General features: G+C 34.9%; 1 protein-coding gene across 1 annotated transcript in view; it reads right to left on the reverse strand.

The window, feature by feature from the left end:
• LOC138710338 (lysosomal alpha-glucosidase-like) overlaps nt 1-16904 on the reverse strand; it is a 55660-nt gene extending 38756 nt beyond the window's left edge. The window contains exon 1 of the mRNA XM_069841152.1: nt 16807-16904. The gene's annotated coding sequence lies outside the window, so the exon portion shown is untranslated. The remainder of the gene's footprint in view (nt 1-16806) is intronic.
• Between the last annotated feature and the right edge of the window lie 474 nt (nt 16905-17378).

Here is a 17378-nt window from a genome sequence, read left to right on the forward strand (position 1 = left end):
CTTAGTTGTTTGAACGATATGCAAGTCGTATATCATGTCAGCTACTCTCAGTTGTTTGAACAATATGCAAGTGGTATATCATATCAGTTAGTCTCAGTTGTTTCAACGATATGCAAGTGGTATATCATGTCAGCTAGTCTTAGTTGTTTGAACGATATGCAAGTGGTATACCATGTCAGCTAGTCTGAGTTGTTTGAACGATATGCAAGTGGTATATCATGTCAGCTACTCTCAGTTGTTTGAACAATATGCAAGTGCTATATCATATCAGCTAGTCTCAGTTGTTTCAACGATATGCAAGTGGTATATCATGTCAGCTAGTCTTAGTTGTTTCAACGATATGCAAGTGGTATATCATGTCAGCTAGTCTGAGTTGTTTGAACGATATGCAAGTGGTATATCATGTCAGCTACTCTCAGTTGTTTGAACAATATGCAAGTGCTATATCATATCAGCTAGTCTCAGTTGTTTCAACGATATGCAAGTGGTATATCATGTCAGCCAGTCTCAGTTGTTTGAACCATATGCAAGTGGTATATCATGTCAGCTAGTCTCAGTTGTTTCAACGATATGCAAGTGGTATATCATGTCAGCTAGTCTCAGTTGTTTCAACGATATGCAAGTGGCATATCATGTCAGCTAGTCTCAGTTGTTTGAACGATATGCAAGTGGTATATCATGTCAGCTAATCTCAGTTGTTTGAACGATATGCAAGTGGTATATCATGTCAGCTAGTCTCAGTTGTTTGAACGATATGCAAGTGGTATATCATGTCAGCTAATCTCAGTTGTTTGAACGATATGCAAGTGGCATATCATGTCAGCTAGTCTCAGTTGTTTGAACGATATGCAAGTGGTATATCATGTCAGCTAATCTCAGTTGTTTGAACGATATGCAAGTGGTATATCATGTCAACTAGTCACAGTTGTTTGAACGATATGCAAGTGGTATATCATGTCAGCTACTCTCAGTTGTTTGAACAATATGCAAGTGCTATATCATATCAGCTAGTCTCAGTTGTTTCAACGATATGCAAGTGGTATATCATGTCAGCCAGTCTCAGTTGTTTGAACCATATGCAAGTGGTATATCATGTCAGCTAGTCTCAGTTGTTTGAACGATATGCAAGTCGTACACCATGTCAGCTAGTCTCAGTTGTTTGAACGATATGCAAGTGGTATAACATGTCAGTTAGTTTCAGTTGTTTGAACGATATGCAAGTCGTATATCATGTCAGCTAGTCCTAGTTGTTTGAACGATATGCAAGTCGTATATCATGTCAGTTAGTCTCAGTTGTTTGAACGATATGCAAGTGGTATATCATGTCAGCTAGTCTCAGTTGTTTGAACGATATGCAAGTGGTATATCATGTCATCTAGTCTTAGTTGTTTGCACAAATCTCAGTTCGTGACATGATCTTAATTTCATGAAATCAATCTTTGAGTGGATTTGCTCTCTGGCGTGAGTTCGAGTTCCGCTTGGTCTGATTACCTGGTGGGCTTTTGTAGAGGTTTTCCCAAACTATAAGACGAATGTCAGGTAATCCATGACGAATCCTCGGCCTTACGTCTCCAAATACTATCTCGTTATCACCAATTTCACCGAAACCAAATAATCTGGGATTCAATGCAGCGCAGCGCTCTTAAACAACCGACTAAAAAATCTTTGTGTCCATACCAATTTTCACATAATATTCCATTAGCGTATAAAGGGCCCTTCATTGATAATTTATCTTTACCTGGTAGCTCAAACTTAATATTTTATATTCCTCTTGGATGCTGGATAACTTCCGGACTCGGGCACATTTCCCCGTCAATCCTGCCTACCTTCATTCTCATGTCATACGGGGCGAACACAATCAAAATAGCCTTAAAACAGGATTCTTTGTCATAATCGCCAAAAAAATATAGACAATATGCGCGGCGTTAAGAAAAATATATATTTCTCTCGAAAGTGTAATCTTAATTATATCAGATCTGATTATTAATTCCAAGAGTGCGTCATTTAAAGTCAATCTAACGAATTCAATATAGGGCGTGACATATACTATAGAAACAAACTTCCTATCTTAGTGAATACGTGATATCAACGGATGTGGAAAGATAAGTTCCTATCAGTGATAGATCAGCATCAGTTATTCGTGTAGGTGGCCGAGAATTTTGTAGCGATATTAGATTTCGTAATGCTTTCATTGCAGGCAAGGATTTTCTCTTTGATGTAGACACTAAATATATAATTTCATAAGATTATATTTAATATACCGGTATTTCAAAATAAAGAAATCTATGTGTAATCATCATATAACTGAATACCTATCTCACGGCAGAATATTATAGTTATTATTAATCGAATTACAGTGTTGATTTCGTTTGCAAAACATTGTCAAAGATAATATTTCTCCTGTGAAATTTAAAAATGTACAATGTTCCGAAGAAGTACAATAGAGTTGCCAATTTTTTTTATTTTCATAATATACTTTCTGTTATGGGGTAATAGAACTCATATTCAGAAGATTTTTATGTTACAAAAAAAGTTATTAGAATTGTAAGAAATTCATGAATAAAAGCACACTGCAGACCGTTATTCGTGGATGAAAAAATAGTGACTGTAACATCACAATACATTTATCAAGCCCTAAATTTTTCAAAAAAAATAACTTACATAATTATTATATTGACATATAGGAGTGAGGTTCAGTGGCATCAAAATGTTTTTCCTTACATTTTTATTGCACCTTGTTTTTTTACTCTACCATGCAGGCTAAGCTTAATCATAAGTTTTAGTTGTCATGGTAATATTTTACACTGCATAGGTACAATCAGGACATAGTTAAAAATGCAAGGAAAAAGTTTTTGATGTCACTTTACATCTAGGCTATATAATACTCGTACCAGAAACTTTGACCTAAATGTAGGTTAATTACAAAAATGAATAATAATTTCATTACATACATAAGTGTCTTGCCCAAGGGCAGGTCTTTCACTGCAAACCCAGGATTCTCAAATCTTTCTTATTTTCTGCCTTCCTCTTACAGTAGTCTCCGCATATGATCCATATATCTTAATGTTGTCTATCATCTGATATCTCCTTCTGCCCCGAACTCTTCTCCCGCTCACCATTCCTTCCAATGCATGCTTCAGTAGACAGTTTCGCCTCAACCAGTGACGCAAAAAATTCCTTTTTCTCTTTATGATCAGTTTCAGCATCATTCTTTCTTCACTCACTCTCTCCAACACGGCTTCGTTTCCTATTCTCTTTGTCCACTTCACACTCTCCATTCTTCTCCACATCCACATTTCAAATACTTCTAGTTGCTTCTCTTCACTTCGTCGTAATGTCCATGTTTCTCCCCCATACAATGCCACATTCCATACAAAGCACTTCACTAGTCTCTTCCTTAGTTCCTTTTCCAGAGGTCCGCAGAAGATGCTCCTTTTTTTTTCTATTAAAAGCTTCCTTGGCCATTGGTATCCTTCTTTTGACTTCCTGGCAGCAGCTTATGTTACTGCTTATAGTACACCCCAAGTATTTGAAACTGTCGAATTGATCTACTATCGCATTTAGAATTCGCAAGTTTACCTTCTTTATTTTTCTTGCGACAACCATAGTCTTCGTCTTGGCATTTATCTTCATCCCATATTGCTCACAGCTGTCATTCAGCTCCAGTCGCATATACCTTAGTATCATCTCCTCTTCTGCTAACAACGCCATATCATCAGCAAATCTTATGCACTTTACTCTTCTTAAGCACTAACATGAGCTGCAGCAAGGTAGTCAAAAGGAGGATAGCAATGGCAATGGAAGCTTTTAATAGAAAAAGAGCATCTTCTGCGGAAAAAGAACTAAGGAAGATACTAGTGAAGTGCTTTGTGTGGAGTGTGGCATTGTATGGAGCAAAACATGGACATTACAACGAAATGAAGAGAAACGAATAGAAGCATTTGAAATGTGAATATGGAGAAGAATGGAGCGTGTGAAATGGACAGACAGAATAAGAAATGAAGCTGTGCTGGAAAGAGTGGGTGAAGAAAAAATGATGCTGAAACTGATCAGAAAGAGAAAAAGGATTTGGTTGGGTCACTGGCTGAGAAGAAACTCCCTACTCAAGGATGCACTGGAAGGAATGGTGAAAGGGAGAAGAGTTCGGGACTGAAGAAATCAGATGATAGATGACATTAAGATATGTGGATCATACGGGGAGGCAAAGAGAAAGGCAGAAAATAGGAAAGATTGGAGAATGCTGGGTTTGCAGTCAAAGACCTGCCCATGGCCAGGACACTTATGTATGTATGTATGTATGTATGTAAGTATGTATGTATGTATGTATGTATGTATGTATGTATGTATGTATGTATGTATGTATGTATGTTATTAGCTGATAGCGTTTGACGTTGCCCGGGTTTATCTTTTTGCTTCTATTTTTAATTAAACTTATTAGACTTTTCGGAACTCTCAGAAACTCAACTAGGGTAAATTAGGGTCTGTTGGACAGTCGGGCATGTTGGACTCTTTGTACTTTAACGTGTTACCTCGCCACTTATGGGCATCGCATTCTGCTAGAAGTCCATGACGGAAGTAGCCAAGAATGGGGCTACTTCCGTCATTGACTTCTAGCAGAATGTGATGCCCATAAGTGGCGAGGTAACACGTTAAAGTACAAAGTGTCCAACATGCCCGACTGTCCAACAGACCCTAATTTACCCTATAGACAACCAAAACGATCTGTCTTTACTAAGTTTTCCTCGTCAATAAAATTGATTATGAATTTAATATGAATCTTTACATAGCGTCACTTAGGCCTACATGAATTAATAAACTTCTTAGCCAAGTATCTGCCAGGGTTAACTAAATTTAAAACAGCTATAGATCAGGTACTGAAAAGAAAACATTTCATCATGTGCGTTACGTTCAACTTTTTAAAATTAAATTATACATATTTATTTATTTATTTATTCACTTATTCATTTATTTATTTACTTATTTTTTACTTATTTATTTACTCACTTATTTGTTTATTCACTTATTTATTTAATTATTGATTTATTCATTTATTTACTTATATATTTATTCACTTATTCATTTATTCACTTATTTATTTATTCACTTATTTATTTATTTATTTATTTATTTATTTATTTATTCACTTATTTATTTATTCACTTTATTTATTTATTTACTTATTTATTTATTCACTTATTTATTTACTTATTTATTTATTCATTTAGTTATCATTTATTTATTCACTTATTTATTTATTCACTTATTTATTTATTTATCCACTTATTTATTTATTTATTTACTTATTTACTCACTTATTTATTTATTTAGTTACTTATTCACTTATTTATTTATTTATTAACCACTTATTTACTTATTTACTCATTTATTTATTTAGTTACTTATTCACTTATTTATTTATTCTTTTATTTATTTACCTATTTATTTATTTATTTATTTATTTATGTATTTATTTATTTATTCACTTATTTATTTATTTATCCACTTATTTATTTATTTACTCACTTATTTATTTATTTATTTATTTATTTATTTATTTATTTATTTATTTATTTATTTATTTATTTATTTATTTATTTATTTATTTATTTATTTATTTATTCATTTATTTATTTATTTATTCTGGTAGAGTTAAGGCAATGAGGCCTTCTCTTCCACACTACCAGAAGTGAAAAAATATTCGACCTACACTTAAAAAAAATTGTAAAGAAAATTACACCGACGTTGTTTTATACATCATATTCGATAAACTGAACAACTGGCGTGTCCATTCCTATACACAATGGATGTCCGCATAATTATCTACATAACCTATTTTGAAGAGTTTATTATAAACCATGGTGGGATTGCAATGTATTTAAAAACATAATGTTATTCGGTTCTGCTTTGACATGGACATGAAACGGACGCGTACACAATACATACGTAACAAGTTAATACAACCATTTAATTCGAGAAAAATTCGTTCCGACACCGGGAACAGCTCTACGCGCTGAGAGCTCTTTCCAACTGAGCTATGTCGGGACACGATCCACGGTGCCGGCTGAACTCCTCTCAGAGCGTAGAGCTGAGAGGTCCCGGGTTCGATTCCCGGTCCGGAACGAATTTTTCTCGTATTAAATGGTGATAATACACATTGGGTACTTCATAGTAGTCGTGTAATATTCAGTGAGTAGGCGAGACATCATATATAATGAATATGTGAAGTTAATACAAGTTTGATATTACTTGCGAGTCCATGAATATATGGGCCCGACAGCCAAGACCGACCAGTCGACTGCTGAACTCTCGTCCACATACTCTGCAGGTTTTCAGAACCGCGTGTTTGTTCGCTACCTATCGTAACTCCCCAAATTCATCACAGTACTGGGTGGACACTGGTTCCATAATCTGGACGAATTTTTTATTATTATTATTATTATTATTATTATTATTATTATTATTATTAAGCCGCAACGGTGGTCTAGTGGCTAGAGCGCTGGTCTTGTGGACCTCGGTTCGATCCTCGGCAACGACTGAGTAAATTGGACCACACAACTGGTTTCATATGGGTGAATGATGAATATGAATTCATTAAAACAGATTGTACTGTTAAGAGGACAAGTATAGAACTGTTTTTGAGTCACAGACTGTATATAATAACCACATGGGAATATCACGTGCATATTGTTATTGCTATTATTCACCTGTGAGTGATGGTCCCGTGGTCAAAGACATCGTGCCTGGACTAGCTTTACGGAATAGAAATCCAAATATAATTAAATACAGAAAAAATAATTAAAATTACAAATACACGCAATAAACAAAGCTGATTCGAGTCATTATGAGGAAGATATTTGCTCATGAAATTTCATCGTAATGTCCATATTTCTGTCCCATTTATTGCCATACTCCATTAAGCAGATTATTATTATTATTATTATTATTATTATTATTATTATTATTATTATTATTATTATTATTATTATTATTATTAAGAAAAGACTAAGTATGTCATTATGTCTCGTGACCAGAATATTCTACGAGATGGAAGTATAAGAAATGGAGATTATCTTTCGAAGAGGTGGAAAAATTCAAATATCTTGGACAAATATAAATTACATTAGGGAGGAAATTAAACGTAGAATAAATATGGGAAATGCGTGTTATTATTCGGTTGAGAAGCTTTTATCATCTAGTCTGCTGTCAAAAAATATGAAAGTTAGAGTTTATAAAACAGTTATATTATCGGTTATCCTGTATGGTTGTGAAACTTGGACTCTCACTTTGAGAGAGGAACAGAGATTGAGGGTTTTTGAGAATAAGGTTCTTAGGAAAATATTGGGGCTAAAAGGGATGAAGCTACAGGAGAATGGAGAAAGTTACATAACACAGAACTGCACGCATTTTATTCTTCACCTGACGTAATTAGGAACATTAAATCCAGACGTTTCAGATGGGCGAATCCAGAAATGCATATAGAGTGTTAGTTGGGAGCCCGGAGGGAAAAAGACCTTTGGGGAGGCCGAGACGTAGATGGGAGGATAATATTAAAATGGATTTGAGGGAGGTGGGATATGATGATAGAGACTGCGGGTTCCTTAAAGGCATTTGTAAGTATTATTATTATTATTATTATTATTATTATTATTATTATTATTATTATTATATCACTGACTGTCATTCACAGCTTACTTCATTCATTTCATTAGACATACTTAAATGTTACAGCAAATTGTATTTATTTATCGTAATTCCATTACAGTCTACACTATTCCTGTATTCCTGTATAGATGTTTCACCCGATCACAGGAATTACTCATGTCCTCTGTCACTTTCTTGTCTTTGAAGGTACAGTATTTTCAAACTTATATTAACTCATGTGATGTCGACTTCTGTGGTTGAATGGTTATAGCTCGAGCAAGAAACGATTACAATACCGAAAAGCAATGGTAGCGTTGCTATCTGTTTTGACATGTGTATGTAGGCACGCCGAGGGAGGAGAGGTGCGGGCCGATAGAAGTACTGTCTGTTCCAAGAAGATGAACAGAGGAGGACATCGCTGTGGAAATAAAGAACGTAGCAAGAGAAAAATTCGAAGCTAATTAAACGCGCAACATATGTTTACGAATGAAATAATAATACCGTGCGATACAAGACACGCATTCACATGCAATGGAACAAACTAAAGTCGTAATGTAACTATCACAACGCACGACTGATTCTATCGATGTCATTTCTCTTCCGACTGTACTCTCGAATATCATTCAAGTTATCTCGTGACCTTTCCTCTCGCCCGCTCTTCCTTATCGCAGTGTTTGATTCGCATTCCTTCCGTCGGTAATCCTATACCAAACTTGCCATTAAATGCGAGGCGATAAAATCCTTACAATTAGCGTGACTTCTTTGGGAAGTAAGTAAAGCCAAATGGCACTTGTAGCACGTAAAGCAACCCGTCCCTGTACGAGTGCGCTCCAGGCAAAATTTACTATCGCTAACGTCGAACCGAAGACGTTTCATAGTTTCACTATGTCGAACTATGGATATATTTTTTCCAGTTTCATGCAGTCCATATCATATCACACCTCATGTGAGTGACGTTTGAGACTCTGGGTCAACACGATACATGACCTTCAAAAGACTAGCCTATGTACAAAGTGCGGCAAAAAAAACTACAACTGAACAAAAGGATCGGTCTGAACGGCTGATTGGCTATATTATCGGACAATAACATGTTCAAAATGTTTCCCCTCATTATGAAAAACATATTCCATATAGGCCTAAGTTGGCGCCAATGCCATAGTGGAATATTGGCCGGTGTTACAGCCCCAGTAAAGGCTAATTCACACGGGGATAGTTTACATGAGTCAAGTGCTTGGAGCAAGTCGACTTCCCTTCAACTTTCCCCGTGTGATATGGTCGAGACAGTCAAGTTGTGACTTGGCGGTCAAGCAGAATTTGAGTTGACGAACCGACAACTTTTGTGTCCACTTTCCCGTCACGTGACCAACTTGACTCCACCACTTCCCGCGTGTGAATGCGAACTTGTAGCAACTTGGAAAGTAGAAAGTTTGTAGTTTTAGGCCTATTGTCGAAGTAAATTAATAATTATTAATAATGAGCGCCCCTAAGTGGAATTCCAACGACATCATAAAGTTTTTGGAAGTGTATGAGAAGTATGAACTTCTATGGAATATACGTGACAAAGAATACCTCAATAAAAAGAAACGGGAATTATTATTCCAGAAACTAGTCAGTGAACTCATGGAACAAGGTTTCAAAAACATAGACGTAGAAGTGGTTCGAAAAAAGTTAAAAACCCTTAAAACAGGACTCATTCTGAGATGTTTCCTGTATTCTGCAGGATCTTCTTCAGCTAATTCTTTCAACAAGATATTAGATGCACCGTGCATAATTCTTCTACGAATCCATTTCTTAACCCATGTTCTCTTTTCCTTTTTTTCAAGAATATTTTGTAATTCATACAATAACAAGGCGCCAATTAGCTGCACTCATGCTTGAATATGTGCTGGTGCTATCTTCAGTTTTACCAAACTAAAAATGCCAGTTCACTATTGATTTGTATTAACTATAACAGAATACAAGAATTCAAACACCACTACGAATATAACATTCAGCGCGCGCTTATTTTCAAGCATGGTTTCAAGTTTACTGTCTCCGTGTGATCACAAATATAGCATCAAGTTTAGAGGCTTCAAGCACTTGACTCCTGTAAACTTTCCCCTTGTGACTCGGGTTTAAGAGTCATTGTTGTTGTGAAGCTGTTGCAGGCTTGTTGGTGTTGGTGTGGGGCACTCTTCTTTCAACATGCCCACAGAAAGTCACAAAACAACAGCAAATCAGCTAATGACTTGTTCCCTGTACACGACAGCAGTAGGCCTAATTATATTCATCAATACAAATACAGTTGTTACATTTTTTGCCGCACTCTGTGTAGTTTCTGGTGATTTTGAAAGTGAAAATCGTTGAATTTATAACGGATTTTTTTGTGGAGATGGAGTTATAAATGTATGGATTTTATAGAGATATATTTGGAGGGGGGGGGAATGTTTGAAATGAGAAATACGTCGTAATTAGAGTTGCCATACGTCCCGAAAAATCGGGATTGTCCCGATTTTGTGTGCCAAAGAAAGTTTCCCGCCAGAAATCTATAAAATTATGCAAAAAAAAAACAAAACATTTTAGGGTTCACTGTCAATAATCAAGATAAGCACTATATTAAGTCCAAAAGTGTTTTTAATAATTTGTCAGATTGCGAAGTGAACTCTTTCAAGACAGAAACCACAGAGTTTTATAATGTATGTTGTATACAAGTTAGAAATTGCTGGTAAATTTTTAAGATTTAAATTGTTTTAAATGGATAACTTTTTGACGACATCCCTCAGTGAGAAAGGAAACAGTGTATATTCTGTCAAATTTATTCGTAATACAGGACATCAGATGAATGATTATTTATTATTTAACCAGTCAGTATGCTTGTAACAATATGTGTAGAAAGATTAGATGGAAATAAAGTTTACAGTTACAATAATAAGCAAGTTGGTGCAAAGTATGTATCGTGTTTTCAATCATGCAAATACCCCGAACAGTTTTCAGAACTACTGAAATTAGTCTCATTGTCAGATTTATATTAGCATTCCTAGCCAGGGTTGCCAGATTGGGCGATATTTGGGCTACATAAACAGAGATTTTGCGACCTATTATTTAACAATCGCGACTAACGCCATTTGGGTGAGTTTTCCCTGGAATTTTACGGAATTTGGGCGACATAGGAAAAATCACTTTATCGTTTAGTCTATTAATTTCATTTTATTGAGTAGTCCACTTCTGATACATCGCTAATCCAATCCAATGATTGACATGAAATATTAGACTTATCACTGTTGACACGCCGGAACTTGTTTTTTTTAATCCAAGAAAACTTTATTATAGTTGTTCATATTTATTCTCAACATCAGGCTACAACTGAGCGCCGGAACTTGTCACCGATCTTTGAGACTTGTTTAAACAAACATATCGCTATTTCTTCCTCGCCCCAGGAAGTAGGCCTACTGCGCTATTTTTTTTCTTAATCTGAGGATCAATAAACTGATCAATACTGAAACTTATAGACGAAGCATTGTGGAGAATTTTCTAACAACGTGAAAAATAGCACTCTTACTTTCTATTCAAGCTCCCTAAATACTTAATTTTTCAAAGGTGTTAATATTGAGATTGGTTTAATTTGTAGGGGATATAACAGTGACTTGTGTTGTGCAAAATTGGAGAAGTGGGAAAAACCAATGCAAAGCGTATACCATAAATACTAAATTTATAGAATTTGTTACATAAATATGACATTAACTAATGATATTATATTATTATAAAAACGCATACATTGAGAGTACTTATTTTTAAAGTAGAAAATTGGCGACATTGGGCTACACTAGCTCCAAGATTTGGCGACTTTAGGTAAAATCAATCTGGCAACCCTGTTCCTAGCCATAATGCTAGGAGATTTTCTCTCTTCAACACTCAGTTAGCCACCGGCGTAGCTCAGGCGGTATCGTGTTTCCTTGTTGATCCGAAGTTGTGCCTCGGACATGGGTTTGATTCTAGCTTGGACTGATTACCTAGTTGGGTCTTTCCGATATTTTTCCCAACCATAAGGCGAATGTTAGGTAATCTATGGCGAATTCTCGGTCTCATCTCCTCAAATACCATCTCGCTATCACCAATTCCATCGACGCTAAATAACCCAGTTGATACAACGTCGTTAAATAAAAGTAAAAAAAACATTCACATTGTCAGTGCTCTGGTGAGCGTAATAGATTAAAAGTATCTTCGATTAAAACAATCTTGTTATTACAGTAGGCCTATAACATGAAAAACTTCGGTTGTAGTGAATTTTATGACAATATTAAGAAAATAAGAGCTTGCTGAAACGTACTATATAACAGTCAGAAAAATATAAGTCGTAAATCCTTAATCATGTAGAAAATAAATTCGATTCTTTAGATTTTGTACATAGGCTGTTTGTCTGTCTGTCTGTCTGTCTCCCTGTCTGTCTGTCTCCCTGTCTGTCTGTCTATCCTTCGATCCATCCATCCATGCAACCATCCATCTATCCATCCATTTCTTCTTCTTCTTCTTCTTCTTCTTCTTCTCATTATTATTATTATTATTATTATTATTATTATTATTATTATTATTATTATATTATTTATTTTTTATTTATTTTTTTCCTCAAAACTGTATCCAACACCAATCCTGAAAACTTGTCACTATTTCTCTTGTCGTATAATGGCAACCCTAGTCGTAATGGAGGTGAATAATTTGGCGGTTTCTAGTGAAAAAAGGAAATGTAGGAATAAAAAACATACGATACGATGTTATGTGAAATACGCATAATTTGCATTAATGGTTTAAGCATTGAAAATAGTAAAACAGAAAAATAATAAATAATAACACAATTATCGTAATGTGACTTCGTTTTCTATTTCCGCCAGTAGCTTATCTCGTCACAGACCACTACTGACAACGTCACTAAAATCAATCTCTAGCCTTTCCCAGTGCTTTAAAATCCCCGAACTTAATCGCTGTCATCCAAATCTCTTCGTAGACCACCGGGATAGAGGGTCTTGACGTCTTCTAAGCTAAGCTAAGCTAAACTAACCTAACCTAACCTAACCTAACATAACATAACATAACATAACATAACTTAGGGCACATTCTAAAATAATTTTGAGTATATGCAAGGTATACCAAAAAGTCCAAACTAACCTAACCTAACCTGTCACAGATTCGTATATGCAAGGCATACGAAAAGCCTAAACCAAAACTAACCTGACATAAGGTAACAAAACATAACGTAAAAAGTTCTAGTGTACACTAGCGTGAAACTTTCGTAATGTCACGCTAGGTTATGTTGGTAAGATTGAAGAAACAGCTTAAAACAGCTGAAGGTGTATAAGTGGAGTACATATTAGCTACTTTAGTCATAACTAGGAACCGGATTTGTAGCCTTTTACCTATTTTTTCCTTACTTCTGAACTCCTAATTTCTTCAATACTTTCCCGAATCATGATCGTATGAGTCATATAGTGAATACTTAAGTCCACACCTGTGGAGTAACGGCTAGCGCGTCTGGCCGCGAAACCAGGTGGCCCGGGTACGATTCCCGGTTGGGGCAAGTTATCTGGTTGAGCTTTTTCCGGGGGTTTCCCCTCAACCCATTGTGAGGAAATGCTGGGTAACTATCGGTGCTGGACCCCGGACTCATTTCACCGGCATTATCACCTTCATCTCATTCAGACGCTAAATAACCTAAAATGTTGATAAAACGTCGTAAAATAACCCAAGAAAAATAAATTGAACCTTACTATCTAAAAAAACCTAAATAATTATTGACAAGCGTTATCCTGTATTTTTTGTGCTATAATATTGATTTTTTTTTATTTTGAGAGAAATATCAATACATTTCGAGAGACAGAGAGAGAGAGAGAGAGAGACAGAGAAAGTGAGAGAGAGAGGGAGAGAGAGAGAGAGAGAGAGAGAGAGGAAAGAACATTCTCGACGTGGAGGAGGCTGCCTCAATCCCTAAGGCAAAATCACAGTCTACTATATAGTCACGAAGCTTAATACTTACTAAATATGCAAACATAGACAGTTGAAATATGCATCCATAGATAGTTGCTCACCACCAGGATCGCTACTATCGCCTCATCACAGATTCGATATCGTGTTCTTTTGAAAAAATTAACATCTTCCTTCCGCTATTTAAATATGAAATACATAAGGTTTATATACTATTTTCATAAATATATATATTATATTCTATAAACTCACCTTCCTGGATCTTTCGGAAGGATAACTCTAACCTATTTTTCTTACTATTTATAGTACTACAAACGTCTCCTTGTCCCATATTATTATTCAAATTATTGTATTTTAGCCATTTACAGTTATTACAACCGATAACGAACATTTCATAGTTTACATAGCTTTTCACAAAAATGCAAAATACGGCACAGTCAATGCTTTTTCGATCTAGACCACGCCGTAATGTTTGTTCGGGTTTTCTATTTCAGTGTATGGATCTCAGTGAAATATTATATTATAACTTTATTGCTTATCATTGCTAAGCTTTATTTAGTGTAATTTGTCCATAAGTTCCGTTTACTTCTTGTTGCATAATATGTTGAAGAAATAAATTACAAAACTGTGTTATTTTAATGTGAAGAGAATTTTACATGTTAACATAATCTGTTCGCGTCAACATTTCAAGTTTAGAATGGAAGCTATTTTGAGGTTCAATAAAAACGAATTTATATTGTGATTTTAATTTAGCACATCTACCTTCCTTAATTGTAGACAGAAAATTTACCATACCATTCCTATGAAATTAGTGTACATACCTACGATTGTGTTACTTCGTCTCTTAGGTAGTAGATAAATACAATAATTCAGTACTCAATTGTAGTATTAAAATACAGACAAATAGAATGTGACGGATGTCATACATGACATTATGTTTAATTATAATGTATAATTGCGAATATAGGAATATAAGTTAAATATAGTAAACATAAACTATAATATCCATATGACATAACATACATAATGTAGTGACAGGGCATTGGAGACCACTAAAATTAGACAGAAAGGTGCAACTGGTACAGTAAACATAACCTATAATTTCAGCATACCTAAATATTCGTGCGGTGCAACTGAAAATTATTGAATCTTGCATAAATGAATGTACAAGAATTTCGCAATATTTAATCGAAATAAAGGTAGATATTACACATACGAACAACGTAATTTTCACACCAAAAATAATATTACACCTTAACTCGCAAGGAATTATGTCTGAAGTGTCCCCTAATCATTGTTTTAAATTTTATTAGTCCAATAACACTACATTTTAGAGAAATATATGTTATTCTTTATGCATTCCAATTTATATGGTTGAAACGCCGCCCTTCGTGATCGGGTTAAGCGGGTCACATGGCCTGCCTCGGCCTATATTAGATCACGATGGCAGTGACATAGTCTATTCTTCCTAGTAGTTACAGCGCTCCAAGCGGCTAGCAACTATTGCAACTCGTTGGCAAAAAATCACCCCAAGCTTCGTGACTGTATAAAGTAAACTGTGGCAAAATCTACAGTATACTTAGCAATGACAATATCTATGGCTCCCTTGCTTTCTTCATGGCACATTTCAGTGACCTTCCAAATATTCGTCGCTACAACTGAAAGATGCAATTGGTGTCATTGACTCGCTTCTACAGAAACAAGTACCAGGACCCGTGAGTGAAACTGTCACATTAAAACTGAAGAAAGTATTGTAGAGGAATCCAGGGTTTAAAAAAATGAAAAATGTGTGCTCCATTCTCCAAGAGGAAAGCTTCAATTTATTGTCAGTTACCGTGGGTACCTGCTGCAGTTGCAGCGATGAATTTGTATCTATGACGTCATGTGCTGACAAAAGAACTATTTCGCCCTTGAAATGTATTTTGAGAGACAATAGCAAAAACTTCTCAGTCGAGAATTTTGAAAAGTATTAGATCATATATTGCAACCAGGAACTATACCAGTAAATAATGTTGTTTTGTTTGTTTATTTGTTACTTTTTTAAATAATTCTTGATCAAGTTTGAACAAATTTAATTCAAAAGTTGTGTGTACTGTATTTTTTTCTACTGAAAATTGACATTTATATAGGCTAGTTATAGCAAGGTAAATTATATTAGGTAAAATTTTAATTGATACAAATTTATTCAAACTACTAATAATGTTAAAGAGGAAGGAACAAAAATTTCGAACATTATAAATTTTGATAATTAATTTAGTTCTCGAAAAAGGTCAGTTTCGTGGTCCATGTTCCCTTAATAAATATATATTTGTTTTTTTATGAATAACTGTAAGGATACATTTTTAACGATCTGGCAGTTTTTTCGACCCCTTTCACAGATTGGACATAAAACCTAAAAAAAAGTATTTCACCTATTTCAAAAACCTAAAATGGTCTTTTTAAAAATCTACAAATCCGGTCCCTAGTCATAACAATAATCCATTCTTGAAAAGCGATACGAACTCAAAATGCTCCAAGCGTTTCATAAATAAAATGGCGGTGGTTAATATCATTCTTAAAATAAAATGTTGAAAGATATCTTTTCAAAAGGGCTTGATATATTTTCTGGGCACTACGTTTTATGTAGGATTACGGACTAATATACCTTCAGTAATCAGATTAGAAATAACATTCCTTAAATTTGTTTATTCGTCGCGAAAATATAATCACTGTTATATGTCATTTCACCACAGACCCTAATATTTAAGGGTTGAAATACAAGACATCATTGCACTTCAAAACTTGCTCAACTTATTGACGCTACCGAGTTTGACAACTGCTCTATCAGTAAAATATTTAGGCTGCAAGCAGAGTGCATCCATGCTAACTTGAAAAATGTACGACTGCTTGTTTATTATATATTTTACATTTCTTGAATTATAGCTGGCGCCAGCGTTTTTGGCGTGTGTCCTAGATATATAGTACCCAGTTTGTGAGCATGTTGCTAGTGCAGTTGAGAATGGTATCACTTCCTATACACGTCACATCAGCCATTTGCCAAACACAGTTGTCAGATTGCGACAAATGTAAAACACTCTCACTTAACGGTCCCATTACTTATTTCACACGTCAAAAACGGTGACGTGGACTGTACATACATGAATGAATTAAAGCTGCAATGTAAAATACAATTTCAATTATATTAAAGAGACCTTCCTAGACAGTAATACTCACTGAAGAAGATGTAGGACTACGCTGTGATCAGCATTCACAATCTCTAAACCTTTAACTGATACTGCAACTCACTTATCATTTTGCCTATCAGCTTCTTTCTTCCTATCAAATGTGACAGCTGATAACGGCGCAAATTAAGGGAAATGGAACAAATCAAATGAGAGTAGTGATAATGTATTTCGTGCGTCACAACTATACAGTATACTTTATAGCAAGAGAGAGAGAGAGAGAGAGAGAGAGGAAGGAAGGCAGGAATTAAGAAGTAAACATAAAGAAACAAGAGTAGAAAAAACAATCTAACCAAAAAAAAAAAAGAAGAGAAACAAGCAAACTGAGATGGGAGAAATAGGAACGCTCTCAGAAAAAATTAAAGAAAGGAGAATGAGTGACACAAAATTGGAAGAAAGAAAAACGAGCGAAGTATGCCCCTAAATATTAAAAAACGACGAAACAAAATAAAAGACGATCGAAGTGAAATTAAAAAAACGACGAAACAAAATAAAAAACGATCGAAGTGAAAATAAAAAAACGACGAAACAAAATAAAAAACGATCGAAGTGAAATTAAAAAAA

Source organism: Periplaneta americana, chromosome 12, assembly GCF_040183065.1.
Source record: "Periplaneta americana isolate PAMFEO1 chromosome 12, P.americana_PAMFEO1_priV1, whole genome shotgun sequence".
In the NCBI taxonomy this organism is placed as follows: Eukaryota; Metazoa; Arthropoda; class Insecta; order Blattodea; family Blattidae; genus Periplaneta; species Periplaneta americana.